This window comes from Saccopteryx bilineata, chromosome 2 (genome assembly GCF_036850765.1).
Source record: "Saccopteryx bilineata isolate mSacBil1 chromosome 2, mSacBil1_pri_phased_curated, whole genome shotgun sequence".
NCBI classification, from domain to species: Eukaryota; Metazoa; Chordata; class Mammalia; order Chiroptera; family Emballonuridae; genus Saccopteryx; species Saccopteryx bilineata.
In genome coordinates this window covers 79,029,415-79,050,978 of record NC_089491.1, presented here as the reverse complement: position 1 = coordinate 79,050,978, position 21,564 = coordinate 79,029,415, and the positions used below count along the sequence as shown (strand labels likewise).

General features: G+C 38.5%; 1 protein-coding gene across 2 annotated transcripts in view; it reads right to left on the bottom strand.

Annotated features, from left to right (window-relative positions):
- The window catches only part of SH3GL2 (SH3 domain containing GRB2 like 2, endophilin A1), a 275,024-nt gene that overhangs the window by 98,692 nt on the left and 154,768 nt on the right, over positions 1-21,564 (bottom strand). The gene's annotated exons all lie outside the window — the stretch shown is intronic.

The window sequence follows — 21,564 nt, the reverse complement described above, 5'->3', positions numbered from 1 at the left end:
CCAGGGCACATAGGAGAAGCACCCATTTGCTTCTCCACCCTCCCCTCTTTCCTCTCTGTCTCTCTCTTCCCCTCCCGCAGCCAAGGCTCCATTGGAACAAAGATGGCCCGGGCGCTGGGGATGGCTCCTTGGCCTCTGCCCCAGGCGCTAGAGTGGCTCTGGTCGCGGCAGAGCGATGCCCTGGAGGGGCAGAGCATCGCCCCCTGGTGGGCAGAGCGTCGCCCCTGGTGGGCGTGCCGGGTGGATCCCTGTTGGGCGTATGCAGGAGTCAGTCTGACTGTCTCTCCCGTTTCCAGCTCCAGAAAAATACAAAAAAAAAAAAAAAAGAGCAAAGGTAACACAAAAATACTTTCAGATATACAAAAACTGAAATAATTCATCATCACAAAAACAACACTAGAAGAAATGTTAAAGGAAGTTCTTCAGGGAAAAGAAAAATGATACAAGAGGGAAATCTGGATCTACACAAAAATAAAAAGAACAGAAAAATACTACCTGGTTAAATACATGAGATTTTTTCCTTATAATTAAAATTTATTTAAAAGATAATGGACTGTTTAAACAAAAATAACTACATACTGTGGGGTTTAAAACACAGATAAAAGTAAAATATATAAAGGCTAAGAGGAGGAGAAATCAAAGTATACTGGTATAAGGTTCTTATGCTATATATGAAGTAGTAAATATCAGTTGAATGTAGACTGTGATAAGTTACAGATGAACACTGTACTCCATCTAAAGCAACAAAAACAAAAAAAAACCCATGGTCAATAAACAAAAGAGATAAATAAGGATGATTAAAAATAACCCAAGAAGAACAGGGGGAAAAAAAACAGAAAAAGAAAGGAAAGAACAGATGGAACAATAGAAAGTAAATAGCGATACAATAGAGTTAAACCTAAAGATATCAATGAACATATTACATGTGAGTGTTCTAAAACACCCCAATTTATATGTAGAGATTGCCAGATTGGATACAAGGGTAAAACACAACAATTTTTGCACATAAGAAACATACTTTAAACATAAGGACACTGACACTAATAGGTTAATAGTAAAAGGATGAAAATAGATATTCATGGTAACACAAGTCAAGAAGACACACCATGGTATTACAAAAGTATACTGCTATCAGAGAACATAGATTTCAGAGCAAAGAATATTATCAGGGATAAAGAAGTTCATTTCATAATAATAAATCCAGATGATATAAAAATCCTAAGTATTTATTTCCCGCTAATAGCTCTTCAGATGCAAGAAGCAAAAACAGAAAAATAAGTAGAAACAGACAAATCCAAAATTACAGTCAGAGATTTCAGTACCCCCCTTCTCAATAATTAGTAAAACAAGTGGGCAGATTATAACAAGGAATATAGTATTGTTTAATTATCTTATTAACCAACTTGGCCTGATTAACACTTACAGAACATTCCACCCAACTAAAACAAAATATACATTCTTCTCAAGTATACATAAACATTTATCAAGACAAACTTTTGGCCATAAAACAAATCCTGGGTATATTCTCTGACTGCAATGGAATTAAATTAGAAATCACTAACAAAAAAATTTCTGAAAAACCTCCCAATATTTATTAAATAAATATTTCACTTCTAAATAACCATTGGTTAATGAAAAAATCTAAAAAAAATTAGAAAGTATTTTGAACTGAATGAAAATACAACATATCAAAATTTGTAGGATGGGACGAAAGCAGTATTTAAGGAAAAATTCATAGCAATAAACAGCTATTATAAAATAGAAAATAAGTCTCAAATCAATTTGGCTTCCACCTTGAGAAATCAGGTGAAAAGCAAATTAAATTCAAAATAAGGAGAATAAAGAAATTAACAAAGTTCAAGGCAAAAATCAATAAAATAAAAAGTAGAACAACAACAGAGAAAAAGCAATAAAACCAAAAGCAGGTTCTTTGAGAAGGTCAATAAAATTGATAAACTTTTAGCAAGATTATCAAGAAAAAAATGAAAGGTGACAAATTACCAATATTAGGAATAAGAGAAGTGACATCATTACAAATTCTACAAATTTATAAAGGAATAAAAAGTGGTTCATCCCAGGAACATAAGGTTAGGTTAACATTGAAAAAATTCAATCACCATAGTAAGAAACTAAAAAAGGAAGATCATATCATCATCACAATAGATGCAGAAAAAAATTATATGATAAAATCCAACAATTACTCTTGACAAAAACTCTCAGCAAGCTAGGAATAGAAAGAACAACCCTCAAAATTCAAAAAGACATCTACAGTTAATATACTGAATGCTTTGCTCTCATAATCAGAAACAAAGTAAGAATGTTCACAAGAATATCCTTCTATTCAACACTGTCATGGAGGTTCTAACCAGTGAGATATTTATTATTACATAATAAAGTTAGAAAGAAAAATAAAAGACGCCCTGGCTGGTTGGCTCAGCGGTAGAGCGTCGGCCTGGCGATTTCCGGCCAGGGCACATAGGAGAAGTGCCCATTTGCTTCTCCACCCCCCCCTTCCTCTCTGTCTCTCTTTTCCCCTCCCGCAGCCAAGGCTCCATTGGAGCAAAGATGGCCCGAGCGCTAGGGATGGCTCCTTGGCCTCTGCCCCAGGCGCTAGAGTGGCTCTGGTAGCAGCAGAGCGACGCCCTGGAGGGGCAGAGCATCGCCCCCTGGTGGGCAGAGCGTCGCCCCTGGTGGGCGTGCTGGGTGGATTCCGGTCAGACGCATGCGGGAGTCTGTCTGTCTCTCCCCGTTTCCAGCTTCAGAAAAAGAAAGAAAAAATAATAATAATAAAAAAAATTTTTTTTAAAGAAAAATAAAAGACTGAAGAGTAAGAAGAAAACAGATGACATGATTGTGTAAAAAAATCCAATTTAATCTACAAAAAAAACCCTACTAGAACTAAAAAGCAAGTTTAGGAAGGTTATAGGATATAAGATCAATATATAAAAATCAATTGTATTTCTATATATTAACAATGAAAACCTAGAAATTGAAATAAATATACTTAACATCAAAAATATAAAATATTTAGAGAGAAAGCTACCAAAAAGATATATGTACACTGAAAACTATAACATTGCAAAGAGAAAATTTAAAGATCTAAATGGAGAGATAAACCTTGTTCATGGGTCAGAAGATTCTTTTTTTTTTTAAGAATATTCTTTGTTTTAGAAATTAATTTATTCATTTAGAGAGGATGGAGAGAAAGAGAGAGAGAGAAAGAGAGCAGGGAAGAGCAGGAAGCGTCAACTCCCATATGTACTTTGACCAGGCAAGCCCAGAGTTTCAAACCAGCAACTTCAATGTTCCAGGTTGATGTTTTATCCACTGCGCCACCTCAGGTTCAGGCCAGGTGGTAAAATTCAGTATTTTTTAAATCCCTGTTTCTCCAAATTGATCTATAGATCAGGGGTCTCAAACTCGCGGCCCACGCATGCAGCCCGCCAAACAATTTTGTGCGGCCCGCACACTAATCCACGAAGTTCAAAATATTTTGGATAAAATTAAGTAAGCCTAGGGGCCTACTTGTATTTTTCATTTCTCTAGCATCCTAGCTAGATATTAGCTTAGTTAACAGCAGTTGTGATGCGAACTACAGTTTCTAGTCGTTTTGTGACACTGAGTAAACTGCATGTACGATTGTGCTTGTTGTACTGATTTTTTTTTTGTTTTCAACTGCAGTGAGAAAAGTGTTGCGTAACAGTTGCCTTTTGTAGACCTAGTGCGGCCCGCCAAACGGCTGTGATCTTGCTCTGCGGTCCACATGCTGAGTTGAGTTTGAGACCCTGCTATAGATTCAGTGCTATCTCAAGCAAAATTCTAATAAACTTTTGTGTATGTGTAGAAATTAACAAGCAGATTCTCAAAGCCACATGGACATGAAGGACACAGAAATATGAAGGACACAGAAAGCCAAAACAACTTAGAAAAAAGAGCAAAGTTGAAGGGCTGCTATTTGACCTCAAGACTTACTATAAAGCTACAGTAATTAAGATAGTATAATAATGCCATCAGCAGACAATGAGTCAATGTAACAGAACAGAACATCCAGAACTTAATCCAGATATATGACAATTTTTTCACAGAGATGGAAAGAGAATTCAATGTAGAATAGTTTTCAACCAAAAATACTTGAACAAATGGATATCTATTATATATACAAAAACAAAGTACTCCGTCTCTTCTACCATATACAAAAAGGCATGCTGATCATAGCTCTAACTCTAATACCTAAAACTATAAAACTTACTATAGCAAACATACAATAAAATCTTTATAATGTTCAATTAAGCCATATTTTTAAAAATAATTACAGCAAAAGCATAAATCTTAAAAGAAAAACTGATAAATTAGATCATCAAAATTAAAATCTGCTGCTGCTTCAAAGACATTGTCAGGAAAATGAAATTTCAAGCCATATCCTGGAAGAAAATATTTACAATTCATATATTGATAAAGGACTTGTATCCATAATATATAAACTATTCCCAAAAATCAATAAGAAAACAAACAACCTAATAAAGAAATGAGTAAAATATTTGCATCACACACATCATCAAAGAAAACACAGGAATTGCAAATAAGTACATAAAAAAACTCTCAGCATCACAGTCAATAGGGAAATACAAATTAAAACCAGAGTTAAATACCACAGCATACCTCTAAGAGTGGCTAAAATTAAAAGCCTGTCATTCCAAGTGTTGGTGAAGATATGAAGCAACAGAATCTTTCATACACTGTTGCTGGGATGTAAAATGGAACAACCACTTTGTAAAACTATTTGGGAGTTTCCTAAAAATCTAAGCACAGATCTATCATGATTTCAGCTATTCCATTCCCAAGAGAAAAGAGAGCATATTTCCACAGAAAAACTTATAGATGAATACTGACAACAGCCTTATCTGCAATACCCCAAAACTGGAAACAACCCAGACACCCATCAGCATCCACATGGATAAACCAATTGTGGTACAGCCATACAATAGACTAGTACTTGGCATTATAAAGCAATTAATTATTCACATATAAACACAAATGAATCTCAAAATAATTATGCTGACTGAAAGTCAGATAAAAATAAATACATGATGTATAATTCTATAAAACTCTAGAAAATGCAAACTAATCTAAAGTAAGAGAAAGAATATCAGTGGTTGTCTGGGAAGATAAAGCCCAGGGTGAGAGTGAGTGACCAAGGTGCCCTGAGAACAATTTGGGGGAGATGATAAATACATTCATTTTCTGGATGTAAGGGATAGTTTCATGGATGGATAGATACATCAAAACTTAGAAAACTACACTTTAAATAGGTACAGTTATTGTATGCCAACTATATCTCAGCAAAGCTGTTAAAAATAAGAAATCCCATCAAAGTCCAAGAAGATTAATGTGCCATATCCTTAAGTTATTGCTTCAAATAAAGCAGTAGTTCAAATAAATAGTAATAGTATCAGCAAAAGCTGCAGCAGAAGCTAATGTTTACTGAGTACTGTGTCAGGCATCCTCTGGAGCACTTCAGATGAGCTTACTTTTATTACTGAGAACCACCCTGTTGTTATAGGAAGTAGGCACTATTATGACATCTCCTAGATGATGACTGGCTTAGTTCACTTAGATTAATATCTTCAAGGTTCATTCATATTGCAGCAGGTATCAGAACTGCCTTTTTGTTTAAGTCTGAATAATATTCTATTGTATCTGCATACCACAATTTGTTTATTTGTTCCTCTGTTGATAGGCATTGGATTGTTTCTACTTTTCGGCTATTGCGAATTACATTGCAGTGAACATGGATGTACCCTACTTTCAGTTCTTTTAGGTATATACCCAGAAGAGAATTATATAGTAATTCTATGTTTACTTTTTAAAATAATTTTGAGAATAACCTCACCCTCCCATTCCTAAATTGTAGTCCACAGAGTGAACTTCCTAGAAGACAAATCTGATCGTATCACTGCAAGGTTTAAAATTCCTTAACAGTTTCCTAATTGACTTTAGGGTGAAATTCAGATTCCTCAACATAGCAGGTCCCTCCCAGATAAATCCATCCTACCCCAGGCCCCACATTTCCGAGGACCTCGCAGCCTCCTCTAAGGTTCCACACACCTTGCACACATAGTGCCTCTTCTAGCATTTCCCTCACTTAATTATTAATGGTTTCTTTTTCTATCTCCCTCATGGGGCTATAAGCTACTTAATAATAAGAATCATATTTTTATTCCTCTTGTATCTCCAATACCTTTCCACAGTGCCTAGTACGCAGGAGAAACTTGATACGTGTTTGTTAAATGAATGAACACCAGCTCAGCTGTTCAAAAAAAAGAAAAAAAATATTGGCCTTCTGTGAAATAAGCAAAGTAACAGAGGAGATAGAATATAAGTTAAATATATGTGTGTGTATAATGCACATACAGACTATATATGTGTATATGTATGCATTTAATGAAAAAAACTCTTTTTCTTACATGTAACCTGAAGCCATTCAAATGTTAGTTTCCATTTCCAGTCTTAAGCTCCTTACCACGCAATCTGGAGGCTCTGCTAAGAGCAGCGGAGGAAGAGAGGCCAAGCATCCACGGCCTCCTTGCCTGTCAGACACAGTACCAGAAAGAGGCTAATATCCGGGGCCTCTCTGCTGAAAAGTATCACACGTCTGTGCAGGGTCTGGGCCTTTGATTTTACGAACATGCCACACAAGAAATATCTTTTTGCATCTGGGACTAGGAATCTGTTGTAACTTCTTGATTAAAGGTTTAATAAGCTGCTGTTTTATATTCATAAACAGACCAAAAGTAATAATCAAATATTAATAATAATCACTGTGTAGTAATAAGATATTAGAAGAGTGCTTCGGCGTGCAGCTAAACTTGATGGAAGACGATGGGCAGAGGCTTCCCTGAAGCAACAGTTCAAGCCAAAATAAATGAAATGACAGTTTCTAACTGCTGTGCACACTAGATGACTGCTGGATTTTTTTTTTTTTTTTTTGGAGCCTGCCCAACCAAGGTCTCACAATTATACTATCAGTACTAAAATTAGATGAAAGTTTCATGATTCCTTGAAGTCGTGCCATTAAACAAACCACATCTAATTTTATACATATGAGATGATAGCCTGTTGACATTTGCCCAGAGTTTATCAGAGAAACCAGCTCCCCCCCCCCCTCCTTATTTCAAAGGGCAACTAAGAACTGAAAGAAAGCTATTAGGCCTCTTCTACCTGTGGTAAGATAGAGTCACTTCCAACTTTGTCTATCCTCCTTGGTAATGGAAAACATCATTATTTCCCCAAAAGATTGAGACTGCTGCTGGGGAAAACTGTCACAGAGCTCAGCTCGTGACTGAGCTTTCTGTTCCTGAGCTGGTGCTAAAAGGGAGGGCTGCCCGCAGTCCCAGCCAGGTAACTGCAAGGAGTGACCGGTCTTGCAGGTAATATCCAAGTAAACAAAACAGACTCCTTCCAAGCCAAATGCATTCTTCACGGGTCTAAATGAGCAAGCCCAGGGAATATCCCCGCCTGCACACCAGGAGCATTAGAGATCAGCACAAACTCTGGGTGAAATACTTTGCCTACTTTAGAAACAAAATGTTTCTATAAGAGTAAGAATCACAACAGCAGGAGATACACTGATAAAAAAGTATATCAAGAATCAATTTCTAAGCATGGAGAATTTTATAGTCTGGTCACTGAGAACTCAGAATTAAAGAAAATATATTGGTGCTAAATATGGAATTCTTCTTACATAACCATTTAAAAGGTTAAATTTCAGTTGTTCAATTCCAGAAAAATCTAAGATCTGTGATAACCAACACATCAAATGCACTTCAAATTTCCTTAACCCTGAATCATGTAATCAGGTTGGATTTGCATAGCCTAATTTCTTAAATGGGGCCATGCAGACAGCCTTTAAATAGCACTTTTAAAACTGATCTGAGAAGTGTATCTCCTTCTCATAACAAAACTGAAGCACAAAAGAGGGCATTCATTATCTGAGCGACATGAGGGTAAGTAAAGTGGTCTGTTAAAGCCACTACAGGCACCTATGTGCTCATCTTTTTCTTTACTTTTTTTTTCTTTAGAGAGGTGGGTGGGGAGACAGGCAGGGAGGGAGAAGGAGGTGAGAAATGAAAAGCATTAACTCATATTTGCATCACTTTAGTTGTTTATTGATTACGTCTCATACAAGCCTTGATGGGGGTGGAGGGTGGCAGCTTAAGCTAAGAGGGTGGCCCAGTGATCTTGGGCCCATACCAGAGACCTTGGGCTTCAAGCCAGCAACCTTTGGGCAAAAGCCAACAACCTCTAGGCTCAAGCCAGCAACCTTGGGATCATGTCGATGATCCTGTGCTCAAGTCAGTGACCCTGAACTCAAGCTGGCTATACTTGGAGCTTAAAACCGGAAACCTTAGCATTCTGGGTCGATGCTCTATCCACTGCACCATAATAGTCAGGCAAAATAACATTCGATTTTCAAGTAGAATGTAATAAAATCATATATATTTTCTAACTGTATAGTTGTTAAGTTTTTCCTAATAATTTTTCAAGATCAAATGATTCCATTCTCCAATTTTACATGCTTAAAAGCCCAAGTTAGAATATTTTCAAACAGGAATTAGTATGCTAGATTTGCTAAATTACTGAAGATAGAGTTTCTTTTTAAAAATATATTATTTAATCATTTTAGAGAGGGGAGACAGAGAAGGGGGAGAAGCAGGAAGCATCAACTCCCATAAGTGCCTTGACCAGGCAAGCCCAGGGTTTCGAACCAGCAACCTCAGCGTTCCAGGTCAATGCTTTATCCACTGCGCTACCATGGGTCAGGCTCGTAGAATTTCTCTAGAAAAGAATATTTTATATGAAACAGGACCAAAAAGAGTCAAACTCAAAAAAAGGTACGAAACAAGAAAATTAGTGAAGCTGAAGCAAAATTCAGCATCACTGACCACGAAAACCAAACTCAAGTACAAGTGAAACTGTAGAAAAACCAGAAAAAGAAGAAAGAAGTAGAAATGGTGAGAAGAATGTCAAGAAAAAGACACAGCAACTGGGAAGAGCAAAGATGACCATGGGGAGAAGAATAAAGACAATACAGCAAGAATAGTCCAGAATCTAAGCATGGACCAGTCCCCACCCATCTCAGACGCCCTGAGGGCAGCTCTGAACCACAGAACATTCATGATGGAAATGCCCAAACATAAAGATTTGCTGAATTATCTCTGTATACTCTAAGTTGACTCCTGAACAAGGTGGGGGTTAGGTCAGCAACTTCACATACAATTGAAAATAGTACAAGTATAACTTTTGACTTCCCTAAAACTTCAAGTTGTCTCTTGGTAACTGTGGGGGATTGGTTCCATGACCTCTGTGGGTACCAATATCCATGGACACTCAAGTCCCCTATATAAAATAGCATCAACTGGCCCTGCCCGGTTGGCTCAGTGGATACTGTCGGCCCAGAATACAGATATCTGAGGTTCAATCCCCAGTCAGGGCACACAGGAGAAGCAAGCATTTGTTTCTCTCCCCTCTCTCTTCCCCTCTTTCTCTCTTCCCTTCTCACAGCTAGTGGCCAGACTGGTTTGAGTGTCGGCCCTCAGCACTGAGGATAGCTCAGTTGGCCCAGTGTCACCCTTAGATGCTAAAAATAGCTCAGCTGATTGAGCATCAGCCCCAGACAGGAGCTGCCAGGTGGATTCTAGTTGGGGTGCATGCAGGAGTCTCTCACTATCTCCTCTCCTCTCACTAAAGATAAACAAACAAATATATATATACATACATAAAATGGCATCAACCAGGGAATATAGTTGGCCCTCCAAATCTGTAGACCCCCAACCATGGATTGAAAATAGTACAGGTATGTATTGGAAAAAATATCCAATATATGTGGACCTGCACAGTACAAACCTGTGTTGTTCAAGGATCAACTGTAATGTGAACATCATGCATAAAATCCATTTGCTTCCAAGAAGACAAGTGTAAAAATATACTGCTAACAAAAATTAAGGGGCCAGGGAACGTGCAGATAACTCCAGTACTTTCAGCCTTTTGTATAGTGCATTTCCACCAATGAAATAAAAGTTGGTTTTGCATCTCATTTGCACAGTCGAACAACTTTCTTTGACTTGGCATTTGCTTTTCTGATGTTCTTGTTTAATAAAAAAAAAAATCAAATGCTTTTTTTTTTATCACTTCATATTCATTTTGAAATATCCCCTAATTTTTGTGAGCAGTATATACCTTTCCAGTTCTTACCTTGTTCCGTGGCCAGGATTTGGTGAGTGGTACATATATGATAGATGATGAGTGTGAGAGAGATCGTATATGCCTATGGGGCTGTTTTATTGCCTGTACTTGCTGGGACAGGATCTGGATTATCAGATTTATGTATAGTCAGTGCTTTGTACCCTAGGGGTAAGGATTTAGGAGTAAGCTCTGAGAGCTGTAAGTAAATATTTGGTGTCAATGACAACTCTCACTCTTTGCTGCTAAAACATATGTATATATCCAGAAAGTAAACAATTTTTCACATCAGTTGATGATTAAAATAAAACATTTATATTTGAGTCTGTTCATTAACACACCAAATTAACAAATGAGGTGGCATCATATAAACTATGACAGTAAAATATAGGTAGACTACAAAGAATGCCATAAGGCGCCTCCAGCTTACTTACCCACCACTCACTGTTTTGTTGCATTTGTCCTTTGATTATACAGCTTTAAATACACAAAGGAAGCCCTGGCCGGTTGGCTCAGCGGTAGAGCGTCGGCCTGGCGTGTGGGGGACCCGGGTTCGATTCCCGGCCAGGGCACATAGGAGAAGCACCCATTTGCTTCTCCACCCCCCTCCCCTCCTTCCTCTCTGTCTCTCTCTTCCCTCCCGCAGCCAAGGCTCCATTGGAGCAAGGATGGTCCGGGCGCTGGGGATGGCTCCTTGGCCTCTGCCCCAGGTGCTAGAGTGGCTCTGGTCACAGCAGAGCGACACCCCGGAGGGGCAGAGCATCGCCCCCTGGTGGGCAGAGCATCACCCCTGGTGGGCGTGCTGGGTGGATCCCGGTCGGGCGCATGCGGGAGTCTGTCTGACTGTCTCTCCCTGTTTCCAGCTTCAGAAAAATACAAAAAAAAATAATAAAATAAAATAAATAAATACACAAAGGACAACAAACAGCCCTCGAGAAAGAGTTGTATCTGAAATTAAATGTCCCTGGAGGATAGCTACCAAGATTATACCACATATGTTCTATGTAGCCTCAAGTGGTGGACTCAGAACCAGAAGATGAGAATTAGAAGATACATTCAGCTCAGCTTCAGAGTATCCAGTAATGTGATGTGATGAAGTGGTAGAGAGAAATAGTGACTATCTCATCTCATTCTCAGGCTAATGAGATTCTGATAAGGAAACTGAGGATCAGAGAGTTAAGGGTGTTGCCCAGGGTAACAGAGCACGTGTGCTGCAGCCAGGATGCTGAGATCCACCAAATTCAAAAGCTGAGGGCTTTCTGCCACTCTAGCAGCTCTCAAAGATTTCTGGTCCTCAGAGAAGGTCAAACAGGGGTGGGCTGACCACAGATTAGCAGCACAGGGGCTTTATGTATCAAGTGGTGAGACACAGATGTTAACTAAAAATCCCTTTTTGCCCTGAGATGCTACAATTCTTCTACCAAAGCACATTGTTTGCATCCCCTTTCACCCCTTCTGTTTTGCTGAGGCAAACCCTACAGGAGGTTTCTCCAGCTTTTCCAGCTCTTCAACTAAGGCTCTCCCATGTGGAACGCAGGCTTCTTTCTATGTCCTTCATTTTAACGTGAGAGATCAGGTTTGGATATCAGGAATGGAGGGAAAAACAAGAGTCAAGGAACCTGAGCCCACCTATGAAACCTCTGAAATTAGGAGGGAAAAAAATAAGATGCATACCTTCCTACATCAACAAAACTTTGCATTCACACAAGAGAAACTAGAATGAACACATAAACTGTGTATCATATAATCTAACACAGGAAAGATTAAATGCCCTCACTGCCTCATTTTTATAACAGATAAATAACCTGGAAGTGTGTGGGTTTCTGCTCCTGCTGCATCCGGCAGAACCAAAAGTCTGGGCCAACTCAGAGGATACAAGGTTCATGAAAAGGTGCTAGTGTCACCAGCAAGGAGGAGGAAAAGTTTAAACTAACAGCATTCTAAGAGAATGAAGACAATTGATTAAAGATGAAAAGAAGGAGCATGATCCCATGGAAAGGTCATAGGCCTGGGGACGAACAGACCTGGGATCCCGGCCCTGCTGAGTGGCCTTGAGCAAGCCCCTCAGCTATTCCAACATAAAAGAGATCAACTCTCAAATAATGTAAGTCCTAAATTTTACTTAAAATCTGAAATCTATGCCTGACTTTTGGTGATGCGGTAGATAAAGCATCGACCTGGAATGCTGAGGTTGCCAGTTTGAAACCCTGGGCTTGCCCAGTCAAGGCACATACAAGAAGCAACTACTACGACTTGATGTTTCCTGCTCCTCTTCCCTGCCTTTATCTCTATCTCCTCTCTCTAAAATCAATAGATAAAATCTTTTTAAAAATCTGGGCCCTGGCCAGTTGTCTCAGTGGTAAAGCATTGGCCCAGTGTGTCAATGTTCCAGGTTTGAATCCTGGTCAGGGCACACAGGATAAGTGACCATCTGCTTCTCCTCTCCTACCCCTCCCCCACAGCCATGGCTTGATTGGTTCCAGTGAATTGGCCCCTGACCCTCAGGATGGCTCTGTGGCCTCTGCCTTGGGTGCTAAAAATAGCTCATTTGTGGAGCAACAAAGTGACACCCCAGATGGGCAGGGCATCTTCCCATACAGTGTTTGCTGGGTAGATCCCGATTGGAGGGCATACAGGAGTCTTTCAGCCTCCCATCGTCTCACTTAATTAAAAAATATGATCTGAAATTATTACTATGATCAGTCTTTATCTCTGAGTCTCAGAAAAACTCTTATTAAATTATTCTTAATTTTAAAGATTAGAGGAAACTGGCACATTAATTATAAACATTCACACTCATTTTCAAAGTCAAATTTATTATTATGGTATCAAAATTCAACCTTAATCAATTTCACAATTAGTTGGTCTCACAACCATTTTAAATATCTTCATGAAAAGAGGTTTGCCAGCCCTGGCCAGGTGGCTCAGTGGTAGAGCATCAGCCCAGTGTGTGGAAGTCCCAGGTTCAGTTCCCAGTCAGGGCACACAGGAGAAACAACCATTTGCTTTTCTTCCCCTCTCTCTTTCTCTCTCTTCCCCTCCCACAGTATGGCTCGACTGATTCAAGCACATTGGCCCTGGGCACTGAGGATGGCTCTATGGAGCCTTCACGTCAAGCACTAATAATAGCTCGGTTGCAAGCATGGCCCCAGCTGGGCAGAACATCAGCCCCAGACAGAGATCACCAGGTGGATCCCAGCTGGGGCACATGCAGGAGTCTGTCCCTCTGTCTCCTCTCCTCTCACTTAAAAAAAAAGAAAAAAGAAAAGAGGTTTGCCAAATTTACTTATTAAAAATATTTCCATTGTTTTTTTCTGAGCCATAAAATCCCTAAAATAATATCTTTTCTATAGAATGTAGCTGATTTTTAGTTGGTGAAGGGCTGCAAATACTGGAGGTGCCTGCACATTTCATCTGTGCTGAGTCTTCTACCTAGAGATTGAGGTTCCTGCCTATAGTTGATGTATATATACACCTGGACAAATTTATTAGAGACTGCTGAGCCGTCATCTGTCACAGTCCTAAGCGATTTCTAAGGGCAGGATAAAGCAACGGGGCTTCATTCAGGTCAGAGCAAGATCCAGGATTAACAAAGGGATAATCAAGCAACACAACCAGCTGACTGCAAGGCATTAACAGATTTAGAGCATTAAGAACAAACAGTGCAAGGGGGAAGTATCTAAATTTAATTTAATAGGAATTCTGCAGCATATTCACTCTATACTTACTTTTTTCTAACATTTTCAAAGTCATATAAATGTGCTTTCTAAAATATATTTGTGTGTATATTATTTACCAGAAGATTCATTTTTCTATGCCTTAAAAATAGTCATGAATATTAAGAAATCATTAATATTTTAGCTATGGTAATAGTATTTAATGTATTTTAAGAAAGGTGTTGTAGATACACACAAAGATTTTTTTGGATAATATATTTATATTATCATAGCAAAAATAATCTTCAAAATAAATAAATTAGCCATGAGTGGCTAGTCCTGAAATTAGGGAATGGGCAACTGAGGGTTCACCGGCTTTTCCCTTTTCCATTTATTTACACTTTTCCGTAACCTTGTTTATGGTGGTTTTTGCCACGCACCATAACTTCTTTTTATGTAGATGTAAATGTTGGTCCTTTTTTTATAGTCCTTCTGGGTTTAAAGTCATATTTAGAAAGGCTTTCACTAAACCAAGATTATTTTTTAAATTATTCCATGGCTGCTTCTAGCACTTTTATGATTTCATTTATAAGTATTTAAATCTTTATTTCACTTAAGATTTGTCTTGGCATAAGATATGAGGAATGGTCCAACCTTTTCCAAGAGGACTACCCATTAGTCCCACTAACAGTTACGGAATGATCTATAACCTGTCTTCACTGATTTGAAATGCCACCTGTACCTTACATTCTATTTCCATATGCACTGGGTCTACAGACTCATTATTCTAATCTATTGATCTGTTTCTTCATGAATCAGTAACACACTGTCTTAAATACTGCACACTTTAAAATGTATTTTACAATCTGTAAAAGGCTAGTTCCTCCTTATGCTCCTTCATATTACTCCTGGTTATACTTGATTATTTCTCCATATAACTTATGATAAGGTTATTTTGTTTAAAATAATATTTTTTACAATTATTACATTACATTTATAGTTTAATGTAGATAAAATTGATGCGTTTATGATGTTTAGTCTTCTCATCCAAAAAACAAAACAAAACATGAATGCCTTTCTATTTCTTATATCTTTTTTGAGGAAGACTATCTTTTTTTTTTTTTTAGTTTTTAAAGAAATTTTATTTTTAATCATTCTATCTTTTATTGATGTTACTGCAATTAGATCTTCCACTATATATTCTAACAGGTAATTATTTGTTTCTATGGAAGCTACTTCTGTATATCAGTATTTCTATAGGTTAAAGTGAAAGTGGTTATTGTTTGTCATGATTTTTCATTTGATCCCATAAAGTTTCCTACACGTACAATCACATCATTTGATAATACTGATGATTTTACTGTTTCTTCCAATTTATATACTCCTATACTCTTTATTGAACTATATTCATGACAAACGTAAAGTTAAGTGATGTTTTGGCATGACATTAGTCTGTGGGACTGGGACAGATTAAAGAAGCATTCATATATACCTATCTATTTAAAAATTATAGTAATAAATTAATATTGAATTGTGCCAGATACCTTTATCACTTACAAAGAGATCTGTGTATGTCTCCTTAAACCCAACATGGTAAAATATATTAGCAGTTTCCCAAATATTAAGCCATCATTGCAATTCTAAAATAAGGCCAACTTGATTTCTCCTCCAATATTTTGTTACTTACCTTTTATATTTACATATATTATCATATAACTTTTATCTATTACATACTTAATTTATAAAATTAACAATTTTGCATATTTGCTTTATATGTATGTATGTACGTATATATCATATATGTGTCTGTGTTTGCTTAACCAGATGAAAACAAATTGACTTCACATTTCTTTTCCAAATATTTCACTGAGCATCTCCTAGCTATAAGTACACTGTTTCAAATAACCACATATCAATATCACACTTTAAAAAATAATACTTTCCTAATAGCATCCAATATCTCACTCACATGTAATTTGCTTAATTGTCCTCAAAACATCTTTTAAATTCATTTTTCCAGGCTCCAATTATAGTAAATGCATGACAGTTGGTTGTTACATCTTTGCAAAATCTTTTAATTCTGAAGTGTTTCCCCTCTACCCCTGCTTTGGTTTTTTTTGTTTTTTTCCTCCATGACACTGCTTTTGTTTTTTCAAATAGACCTGGTCAATTGTTTTGGACAAGTTTTTACAAAACAGTTTTATCTAATTGTTTGCTGATGCTGCCATTTACTTTGTTTCTCTCTGTAGTTCCTGAAATCTTTAAGTTAGACGCAGAGGCTTACTTAGATTCAGGTTAACTATTTTTCTGAATAGACATGTACTTCATATTGTATCACCTCAGGAGGTACCACCCCTGCTGCAGCTCAGTTTTATCACCCAGTTAAAGTGGTGACCCCAGATTTCTCCATGGTAAAGATAAATTTCCACCATTTCAATTAGAAAGAATTTTGTGGGGTGACAACCTTATACCATACAATTATATTAATGGCTCTAGTATTTTTTAGTGTCTAGAATCAATTTTTCCCTTTTTGGGGGGTTACAAAACTGTGATTTTCAAACTCTCTCACTCCTTATACATTTACAAGTAATTCTACCTTAAAAACAAGCCATTCTTTGCTTCATTTAGCGCTTCCTGTCCTCAGTTTAATATTGTCTAATAGTAGATTCAACACTCAAAAATATATTTTTTTGGTCTGCCTTTCCTTGGTATACCATCGCAAATGTAATCAAGTTAAGATAAAGTCATACTGGATTAGAGGGGGCCCTTAATCCAATATGCCTGGTATGACTCTTCTTACAAAGAAGAGTCAAGGAAACAGATACATGGGAAAACACCATGTGATGACACATGAATGATGTGTCTACAAGACAAGGAACATCAAGGTCTGCCAGAAACAGCAGATGCTAGGAGCACCATGGAACAGGCTCTCTCCCAGGGCCTCAGACAGAGCGTGGCACTGCTGAAACCTTAATGTTGGCCTTCCAGCCTTCAGAACAATTAAAGAATACATTTTTGCTGTTTTCAGCCACCTAGTTTGTGGTATTTGTTATAGCAGCCCTAGGATACACTTGACTTTGGTCTTAGTTCTGTTATATTTTAGGCCATATTTGCTTTTAAGCTTTAATTTGTTTCCATAGTCTAGCTATTTTACTTTGTACTGTCAGGACTTGTACATGTGAAATTTATAAGGTTATTATTTGAGCATGCTGAGTTTATAAAAGGTGACTCACTTTCAACTTTTCAAAGAGGAAATAGAACTCCAATCCTACCCGGACCATCTCCCTTCCCGCCCCACCACCTCTTCCAGGATGACCCAAGTCTTCAGTTTCTCTTCATTTTTGGTCCCTGAGATTTCCTACTTTTTGATTAGCTCTGCTATGCACTGAAACATGTCATTGTTATATTTTATCTATTATTTCTAGGTGTTTTGCAGCAAGAATGTTTTTCGAATTTTCTAGGCTAATTCCTCTGGGAAGATTCTGTGTAAGGTTCTCCTGTGTTTAGTGTGTTCACTCAGACCCAGAGGGAGTATTCCTCGCTGGACTGTGACTCCATGTTCACTGCCTCCCTCTCTGCTGCTATGGACCCACTTTAAAGGGAAGGGTTACGGAATGATGGGCGGTTCCAGTTCATTTCACCCATGAGGAGCCAAACTCAATATGAAATCACTTGCCAAGGGCAGGCACACTCCATATGAGCAGAATGAGACACAGCTGAAGGCTCCATCCACCTCTGAAGGCAGACCTCTGAGAGGAGTTCATCTGCCACTTTGCTTGATGTGGTTTTAATATTAAAAACTATTTGCCTAGCATCTTTCTATCATATGTTTAAGACTTCAGAGTTTGATTCAAAATATCAGAATAAGTGTTTTCTTTAGCCTGCAGAGCATGTATTGAATAGAAAACCATACAGCCTTACTGTGGAAAAGATTTTTAACATGGGCATTGTAATATTTAGGGGTACCTTCAAATTAATCAAAAGCATAGAATATAGAAATTTTTCCAAAAAGGAAGGGTACAGTAAGGGAAACACGTGAAAAAATTGGAATGTTAAGTGAATTTGGCCAAAGAACAAAAGATAGACAATAATTGGTTATCTTCTGAAAAACAGCAGAGGGCCTCAGAAATCAGTGCTAGCCAACCTCCCCTCACCCTCACCCTCACCCTCACCCTCACCCTCACCCTCACCCTCACCCTCAACCTCAACCTCCACCTCCACCTCACCTCACCTCACCTCACCTCACCTCACCTCACCATCAGAAAGCCACAGTAAAAACGGAGCCAAAGCAGGACTCCAACAACTTCAGAGTCCTTTCAGCTTTTCAGTACTCAAGTGGGGTTTTGGAATACTGATTTAAGAAAATTTAACTTAGAGTTACTCAATTCAAATTTATTCTACTGGGCAAATAATATTATGTGGGGTAAAAACAATAAAAGATTATAAATACTAAATAGGCTAAGAGAAATCTGGCTACTTCTTCAAATATGGTGAGAGAACATGAGATAAACAGCCCATCCTCTAAATCCAAGTAAGTTGACACAACCATTTCAAAACAAACTTATTAAAAAAAAACACCAATAAATCCATAACAAATGGATCCTGAACACACAGAAGAACTGTTGTTCTCTAAAGATAACTGGGCCTGTGTGTGGGGCCGTATGTTCCCCTTCCGAGACCATAGTAGCCAGACTATTTTCTTCTTTCACAGAGATCACCAGCAAGTGTGACAATGCAGGGTACTGTCATGCACTCTTGTTAGGAATGTAAACCAATGCATCTATTCTAGAATGCAAAGTTGCTATGTAGGTCAAATCTAATAGTATATCTGTTGATCCAGCAACATGACTTCTGGGTATTAGGTTTGAAGAAACAACTGAAAAGGGTGTTCATCATGACATAATAATCACAAATGCTGAAAACAACCTAAGTGTTCATCATTAGATTATTGGCTAGCCTGACCAGGCAGCCGCACAATGGTAGAGCCGGATTGGGACGCAGAGGATCCAGGTTTGAAACCCCGAGGTCGCCAGCTTGAGCACGGGCTCATCTGGTTTGAGCAAGGCTCACCAGCCTGAGCCCAAGGTTGCCGGCTTGAGCATGGGGTCACTTGCTCTGCTGTAGCCCCCACCCCCCACCGGGTCAAGGCACATATGAGAAAGCAATCAATGAATAACTAAGGTGCTGCAACGAAAAATTGGTACTTCTCATCTCTTTCCCTTCTTGCCTGTCTATTCCTATCTGTCCCTCTCTCTGTCTCTGTCTGTCACAAAACAAAACAAAACAAAACAAAGATTACTGGCTAAATAAACAATGGCACATGTCATTAATGAAATTTTAGGTAACACACACATACACAAAAATGGATGAGGCATTTAACCAGTGGAGCTGCCCTTGTCCAAAGCGCCACATAGTTTTTGCCGGGAACCTAAGCTCAGGAGGCAACACAATAACAGGCGAGCACTGCTGGACAGCTGCAAGGGGCCAGGTTCAGCACAGCAGGAAGGCTAAGGGGCTAGGGCAGCAGCAGGAGACAGACAAACGCTGAGGCTCTTCCTGCTGGAATGCTGATCTCGGGGCATCTCCTCTGTGGACTGTGTAAACGGGGCGGGGGACGCAGGAGAGGATATCCCTGAAGGGTAATACTGAAATTCCTATCAATCTGGCCACTACGTATTTCATTCGGTTTTGATTTAGTTTGGAGAAATATAAGATGTGATCACTTGTTTCCTTCACCTTGAATGTTATAAAACAGTTCATGCTGGTTGCACAGAAGTTAATGTCTTCACCAAATGATTGACAGTGAATCAATCTTGCTCATATATATGGAAATATTTCAGAAAATTTTGGCTTTTCCCCCCATGCCATTCTGTATTGTTATATATTTACAACTTGAAAACTATATACCATACCTTTAGCAAAAGAAAAAAGACTAAAAGGAATAAATAACAAAACACCTAACTTCCCTTCAAGGTCAAAAACTTTCACTGCACCTGTGACCTACCCAGAACAGGAGCTTGGAGTGTAACTGACTCCAGTTCCTCTACATATGTGGAAACAAAGCCAGAGAGAATTTTCTAAATGGTGTACTCAGTATCATTTTTCCATCTCGTTTAACTTTCATTTCCTTTTCTTTTCTCTAATTTATTACTTATTAGCTTTAAAATGAAAATTTACCTCTTGATACTATGTCCTATTTCCTTTATCTAAAGTCTGGGATTCAAAATCATTCTAATATAAATATATTTGTATAGACTAAAATACAAAAAACTGCCCTGGCCATTTGGCTCAGTGATAAAGCGTCAGCCCAGCCTGTGGAAGTCCCAGGTTCAATCTCCAGTCAGGGCATGCATGAGAGTGACCATCTGCTTCTCTTCTCCTCTCCCTCCCACTTCTCTGTTTTTTCCCCTCTCATAGCCAATGGCTCTATTGGTGTGAGCATCAGCCCCAGGCACTGAATATAACTCAGTTGGTCCAAGTATCGGCCACAGATAGGGGTTGCCAGGTAGGTCCTGGTCGGGGCACATGTGGAGTCTATCTTCCCTCTTCTCACTTAAAAAAATAATAATAATAAAAATAAATAAAATATAAAAAACTTCCAAGGATTTGGCCTGACCTGTGGTGGCGCAGTGGATAAAGCGTCGACCTGGAAATGCTGAGGTCGCCGGTTCGAAACCCTGGGCTTGCCTGGTCAAGGCACATATGGGAGTTGATGCTTCCTGCTCCTCCTCCCTTCTCTCTCTTCTCTCTCTCTCTCCCCCTCTCTCTCCTTTCTAAAATGAATAAATAAATTTAAAAAAATTAAAAAAAAAAAACTTCCAAGGATTTTCCAGATATTTATCTTTCTTTTCTTTTTTGGTCTATTCTTTTCTCACTCTCTCTCTCTCTCTCTCTCTCTCTCTCTCACACACACACACACACACACACACACACACACCTGTAAACATGAGAGCCTTCTCTTTTATTATTCTCATAGAACTACAAATCATAAAGGTTCTTCAACAACTACATTGCTTTCCCAATATAAATTTTCCCATGATTCCCTACAAATATTGTCAATTGTTCTAACTTAAAGAGTTAATGGCAACATGTCTTTCCTTCTCTGTCCAGCATAAAAGGTGAAAAGGGTATAAAGCATAAGGATGAGGTTGCCTTTCTATTCAATCCCATTTATTTATTTAGTTTTTCACAAGAGGAAAGGAGGGAGAGAGAAAGAGAGAGAATAAAGTATCAACTTATTGTTCCACTTAGTTGTGTCCTCATTGATTGCTCCTCATGTGTGTCCTCACTGGGGCTTAAACCAGTAACCTTGGAGTCAAGCTAGAACCCTTGGGATCAAGCCAGTGATCTTAGCGCTCGCTCAGTATGATGCTCTATCCACTGCACCACCAGCCAGGGCCTAATTCCATTTCCGTATGGACCTAAACAGAGGCTGGTTCAAACAAAGTTCTAAAATGCCTCTAGCTATATTTTACTTTCCTGGGGCCACTGAGTACAGAGATATTCATGTATTTCTGTATTTCAGAATTCAGAGCAGATCTGGAAAACTGTCTATGTCTATAGCTGATGTTGAAAGCAGCTATCACTGGCAATATGGCTTAGATCATTTTATGAGTCAGAAATTTAGAGTCAGAGGCAGCATGTTTTAGCCAAGACAACAGAAACCCAG